The sequence below is a fragment of the Primulina huaijiensis genome, chromosome 9 (assembly GCF_012295235.1).
Source record: "Primulina huaijiensis isolate GDHJ02 chromosome 9, ASM1229523v2, whole genome shotgun sequence".
Taxonomy (NCBI): domain Eukaryota; kingdom Viridiplantae; phylum Streptophyta; class Magnoliopsida; order Lamiales; family Gesneriaceae; genus Primulina; species Primulina huaijiensis.
Genome location: NC_133314.1, coordinates 6,514,248 through 6,520,630, shown reverse-complemented (window position 1 = coordinate 6,520,630; position 6,383 = coordinate 6,514,248). Strand labels below are relative to the sequence as shown.

Here is a 6,383-nt window from a genome sequence, read left to right as displayed (position 1 = left end):
ATAGAAACATAAATAGATATTTTAAAACATTAAAACTTCCCTCATTAGATTGGGAAACTATGTTAAAACCTTCCGTTTTTCACAAAATATCGTACCATATATATATATATATATATATATATATAAATTTATTAAAATTTTTTATTATTAATATAATATTTGCATTTGTTTACACAAAAAATAATTAATAGTCAAAGAATTGTGTATAAAAAAAATAATATATAAGATTCTATCTATCTATCTATCTATATCTATCGTACGGGACCTGTTGCCGACACTTGTGTGGAGAAGTAGGAAATATTCTGACCGTCAGATAGGGCGGAAATTACTACACAATGCACGCCACGTGCTCATGCATTTCAGGCATTTGTTTGTATTTATTATTTTGTCTTTTCTTCCCAATTTCAAGTTTCATCTGTCAATCAATTTAGATAAAATAAATACACATCTCACCGGTAGGCCTTTTATNAACTACAATGTAATTTTGATATATAAAATAAAAAATAAATGAATAAAAATATGACATCAATAAAAATTGAACTTATAACCTAAACCCAAGAAACAATGACTCTATCTGCTGAACTACATATAACTTATATTAAAATTTTAACATTTTATTAATATATATAATTACTAAAATAGAAAATGACACCAAAATTAGTTATTTTAAGTGTCTCAAACTTAACAAGATAATATTGATATAACAATACCATCAAATTGTATCCAATATTTTCGTGACTGACCCAAACTGTGTTCCTAAAGTTTCAAAAAGTCACCAACTGACAAAACGTTTTTCTTTGTAGAAATCAACAAGTATAGTATCAAGATGGGCGGAAAAAAAGAAAAAAAATTTTTAACAAAAAAATTAAAAGAAAATGAATGCTATTGTGACAAGGATATAATGCCTATCCCGGAAATGTTCCATAATTTAATTATTATTCATAATGATCAAACACAAGAAACACTGAATTCGATTACATTCAGATTTAATCTTTGCATATAGTAATTTGGTATCTATCCTCGTTTCATCTTTCACATTCATCAGGAATTTTCCCAAATTTTTTGTTGGCCTGTACTCTTGATTCTTGGTTTTGTTTGGTATATGTTAATTATTTTGGTGTGATTTCTCTTTCACATTGTGGTCTTTAGTGTCTTTCATTACCACCGTCAACTGCCCTTTGGTTCACATTACTTTGTGTATATATATGATATAAAAATATATTAAATTTCCATTGTTTTAGCACAGAAAACATACAATTGGCACCGGGTATTCATTCAGTTTTCCGTCTTTTCGATCTAACATAAGCAAGAAAGCTTTTTGTAGCAGGTTTTTGTTTAGTGGGTAGCAGAAATTCGGAGTCTTTTTTATTTTTCTTGGACTCTGGCTGTCTTTCTAACTAATATCTGGTATACCCTTTTGCAGAAAGGGATCTGGGTTGGCTTTCAATGTTTTTGTCGTTAACTTGAACCCGAATATTTTCTGGGAGGAAACTGAATAGATCTGAAATCGTGTCAAGAACAGACCTATTTGGAATTTTTATGTTTTCTTGTAATTTCTGCGTTACCGGCTCAAAGGTTTAATCTGGATGGTTGAAGATACCGTTATCTTCAGAAGCTTCTTGATTTCTTGCCTAAGACTGTGCATTACACCCTCGCTTTGTCTTGCTTTCCGAGTGATACGGGTTGAGTCATTTTGATGGTTAAAAGTGGAATGATTGGGGGGAATGGGGTTTTCTACCCAATCGTTGGTTTTGCTTCATGCGTGACTTTTATTTACTTGTCTTTTGGGGATTTGTGGATCGATATTCGTAGTGACACAAAGCTCAGCTTTGTGGAAAGAAATGGCAGCCAGTTCATCGTGGATGGTAGGCCTTTCTATTTTAATGGATGGAACTCTTACTGGATGATGGATCATGCTGTTGATATATCAAGAAAACATAGGATCAGAGCAATACTGCAAGCTGGTGCTAAAATGGGACTCACTGTCTGTAGAACTTGGGCTTTCAATGATGGTGATTACAATGCTCTACAAATCTCCCCTGGCCAGTTCAATGAAAATGTTTTCAGAGTAAGATGAAAGTTTTTTGTGTTTATTTGTTTTGTTAGAGTATAATAAAGCTCTTCAGTTGCACAGAGTCTGGTCTTTACTTCCTGAATTTATGATAGTCTAATGTTTGTTTTCCAAGATTTCGTACCTAGTTTATGTTTGTCTTGAGTCTGAGGTTTGTTTGATGTGATTTCAGTGATAATAACTACATTTTCTGTGATTGAAATTAATGGTCTATTTAATGTGGACTTCAATTTAGCTGTTTGTGTGAGAATTTACTGCTTTTGTTATCACTGTTTCTCCACTATATTACATATAGGCGAAGTTTTAGAAAATTGAAACAAAATCTAGAATTAGTTGATGAATCCTCAAGTTCATCACGTGCCATCTTTTCTAAAATGATATTTCTATACCTTGTTCCATATCTCTGGATGTGTAACCTGCTCAGAAATTAGAATTACAATAACGAAGGGCTAAACTACCGTTACATGCACCAATCTTGTACTTGTATGCATTTGTTTCCCTTGCCTCTGTTTATCAAATGTGAATTTTATGGCAATGGCCCATGAATTGTCGTAATGGTAATTTGATAATGTTATCTTGATTAGAATGATCTTATGTATGGATTCCATGTGCAATCTCAGGCCTTGGATCATGTTATCGCTGAAGCTAGAAGGTATGGGATACGTCTAATCCTATGCTTGGTTAATAACTTGCAAGCGTATGGTGGAAAGTCTCAATATGTTAAGTGGGCGTGGGAAGAGGACGTTGGATTAAGTTCTTCTAACGACTCGTTCTTTTATGATCCGACTATCCGACACTATTTCAAGAATTATATTAAGGTGACTTAATTATTGATCATCTGTTCTCTGCTATTCTTTAAATTGAAATTTATTATTAGGTGCCGCTTCAAATGGTCTTTAAAAAACTAAAAAACAATTGTTTAGTTTGTTTATTTGGAAGCTGCAAACTAGTGAACATGATATGCGTATGATTTTGGATTTTCTTTCCAAATTTAGAATGTTACAAATTGTGCTCACGTAATGGAGTCTGCAAATTCTTATTCTATCCATATCAACTCTTTACTTAAACTAAAAGCTCTTTAAATTTTGGTCAAAAATAAAAATAATTTGATATTGGAAAACATTATGTTGTCTACTTTTCTCATTTCGTTTCCTTCTTCTAGTTTGAAACCTCACATTGAAGGGGTGTCCATCAAGTTCCATTCTGCACTTATGATATTTTTCGCTACACGTAAATAAATGAAATTAGAATCTTTACTCTTTACCTTCAGTAGCGATGAACTACAATTGCTGTCTGTAGATAGTTACCGAATATCGGAACTTTTGTGAGTTTAGCTAACGTGATGCCTTAAGTTATCTTGTGATGAAACTGAATTGTTTGATATCGAAAACCTAATGTAAAATAAAGAGCTTATTCTAAAAAGTACTAATGGGAAAACCTGAGAGGACTTTATTCATTTTAAAATTAAGGAATAACATGAAACAGTTTGACCTCTGGATTTCTCATCTGACTATCATATTTTCTTTGACACAAAATGTTAGAGTCAGAGTTAGCTATCCGAAATAAATTTCTACAATCCTTTATACTCCTTTTTAACTATTGATCATCAGCCTATTCTTATCAAGTAATACCTTCCTCTGTATCTTTAAAGCATCCAGAGTATGAAAAATATGTCATGTTTGACTATCTTTAACCTCCCATCACTCGGAAGAATAGTGAAAACTATTGTTTTTCCAGAATTAATAAAGCCAGACGCGTAATGCTGATGCTTATTAACCTACACTTGAATCTTAGGATCAAAAGTGTTCTCTTAAATTTGTAAGTTACCTTAATTTTGATATCATAATATTCAACCTAGATATGTTCCGTAAATTCGGCAATTCTTTTAGAGTATTGTAGTGTTATATTGAAGCTATATATNAATCAATGAACCCCGCTGTATGACCGATAAATCTGGTGACACACTTCAGGCTAGTAGTTAACTTACTAGGAAAACTTTTATGTATTTTTATTCAAGAATATGCAGTGTATTAAGGATGATCACTCTTGGGCTTCCTTGAACTCAGTTTTGTCTAGGATCTTCTGCATGTCAAGTCAAGATTGTCTATTTGCCGGTGAAATTATTTTGATCCCCTTCTATGTTTCTACCTCAAAGAGCAATGGCTATTGCGAGTTGGGATGTACATTATAGAGATTTTGAATGGCTAATTAGGGTTTTGAGATATTACCATATTTTATTAGATTGCAGTCAGTTTGGAAACTAAACTTGTGAGGTTGGTGTGAACATACTTTTCCCATGTCACTTTCCCACACCAAAAATTTTGAGCCACCTCTCTTGACTTGTCTGTTAAAAATTATTTCGATGTTAGTCTCACGTCGTAGTTCTTGTATCTTGTACATCTTATTGTGGTACGCCAATCTAATCCAAATGTAATTGAAAATTTTGAGCAACCTATGACCTGAGATTGAATAAATGTTGTATTCCTCTTGTCCAATAGGATCACTGGTTCTTGGCACCACCCCCCCCCCCCCCCNAATGTTGTTAAGGGCTGTTTGGATTTAAATGATATCTTGTGTAACTGCAGGATTGGATAGAAGAAATGTCAACTTTTGTTAAGTCAATTGACAGGAAACATCTACTGACAGTTGGTCTTGAAGGATTTTATGGACCGAAAAGTGCTAAACGCTTAACTGTCAATCCAGAATGGTGGGCATCTGATGTAGGAACTGATTTTATTCGCAACTCGAAGATTTCAACTGTTGATTTTGCATCTGTACATATTTACCCTGATCATTGGTGAGTTATTTTTCTGAACATAATATGTTTCAAATTTTTTTTATCAGCTATTCGATATTTTTACCACTTGACTCGGAAGTCTGGATTCACCCCTCCCTCCCTGTTTGTAGGTCGCATGATCAGCGATTCGAATCTAAATTAAAATTTGCCGCCAAGTGGACGCTGTCTCACATTGAAGATGGTGACAAAGAGCTGAAAAAGCCAGTACTCTTCACAGAATTCGGGTTATCCAAAGAGAACAAGGATTTTGACCATTCCCAACGAGAGAGATTCTTCAAAGTCATTCTTGATGTCATCTACAAATCTGCCAAATTGAACAAGTCTGGTGCAGGATCTTTAGTCTGGCAGTTTCTGGTTGAAGGGATGGAAGAATTCAACGATGAATTCGGGTTCATTCCATGGAAGAGACCATTGACATATCAGTTATTAACTGAACAGTCTTGTAGACTCGCTAGGATTCAAGGGGCTTTACCTTCACAAATGGAGTACTTGAGAAGGCTTTGTGCTGCCCGGAGACTGTAAAAAGAATACATATTTTTACTATCTTAAGACGAATCTTGAAAAATCTATGTGAGTGAGTGATATATGTTTGAATGTTCTGTTGGTTTTGGTTGATTGTTCTAGAGTGAGAGAAACAAAAATCAACATATAGAGGTGCATGATAATCATCACCATGAAAAAATATATACAGATATTTTTTGCTGCACAGTGCGTCGAGGTGAATCTCTCGATAAAAACATGAACACAATCTACCACAAAAAGCAAATTGTTTTTCTGGTCGCCATTAGGATGGAAGTTTAGGGCTCAGTCCTTTTGGGAGGCTAGGCGAGGAGGCTGTGAACGGTTAGGGCTGGTCCAGTAGGGTCATTAGGGCCCTACGAAAGGGGCTAGTGGTCTGGTGTGGGCTTGGCTTGGGTGAGACGTGCGTGGCTGAAGGGAGAAGTAGCGTGGCTTGGGGTGGAAGCAAGGATGCGTATGGCTTAGCCTAGAGACTAGGTGCTGGTTCAGGTTGAACAGGGTAATCCTAGAAGGGTGTGGAAGGTCTGGACATGGCATGCCTGGGGTCTGGTCCGCAAGGGGCTCGATGGTTGGTGAGGGCATGTGGCTTGAGTTAAAGGGAAGGGTGCGATCATGGCTAGGGAAAGAACCTGTTTCACAGGAGATGATTCATGACCCATGGGGTAGTTTAGAGATGAAAAGTTTGTGTTTAAAATTTGAGAATAAAATATTAAGTTTTGGATTGATTCGGGATCTAAATGCCTTACGATTTAGCTATTAAGTAATTAAATCGAAAAGTTCGAGTTTACATCCAAGAAAAATATTAGAAGTCAAATTTAAGATTATACGATGGTTCGGGATAGGTTCGAGTCAGTAAAAGTAAGAAAAAGTCAATCCATACGGGACCTTGCTAGACATTTCGAACTACCCGAGATGTAAAATAACTATTTTAACCTTGGACCCCGAAATTCTCAATTTTGACTTTTTTTTTTTTTTTTAATGAACTATATCATTAAA

General features: G+C 34.9%; 1 pseudogene; it reads left to right on the top strand.

Annotated features, from left to right (window-relative positions):
• Positions 1-1,137: 1,137 nt before the first annotated feature.
• LOC140984720 (mannan endo-1,4-beta-mannosidase 2-like) lies at positions 1,138-5,576 on the top strand (annotated as a pseudogene).
• Positions 5,577-6,383: the final 807 nt, after the last annotated feature.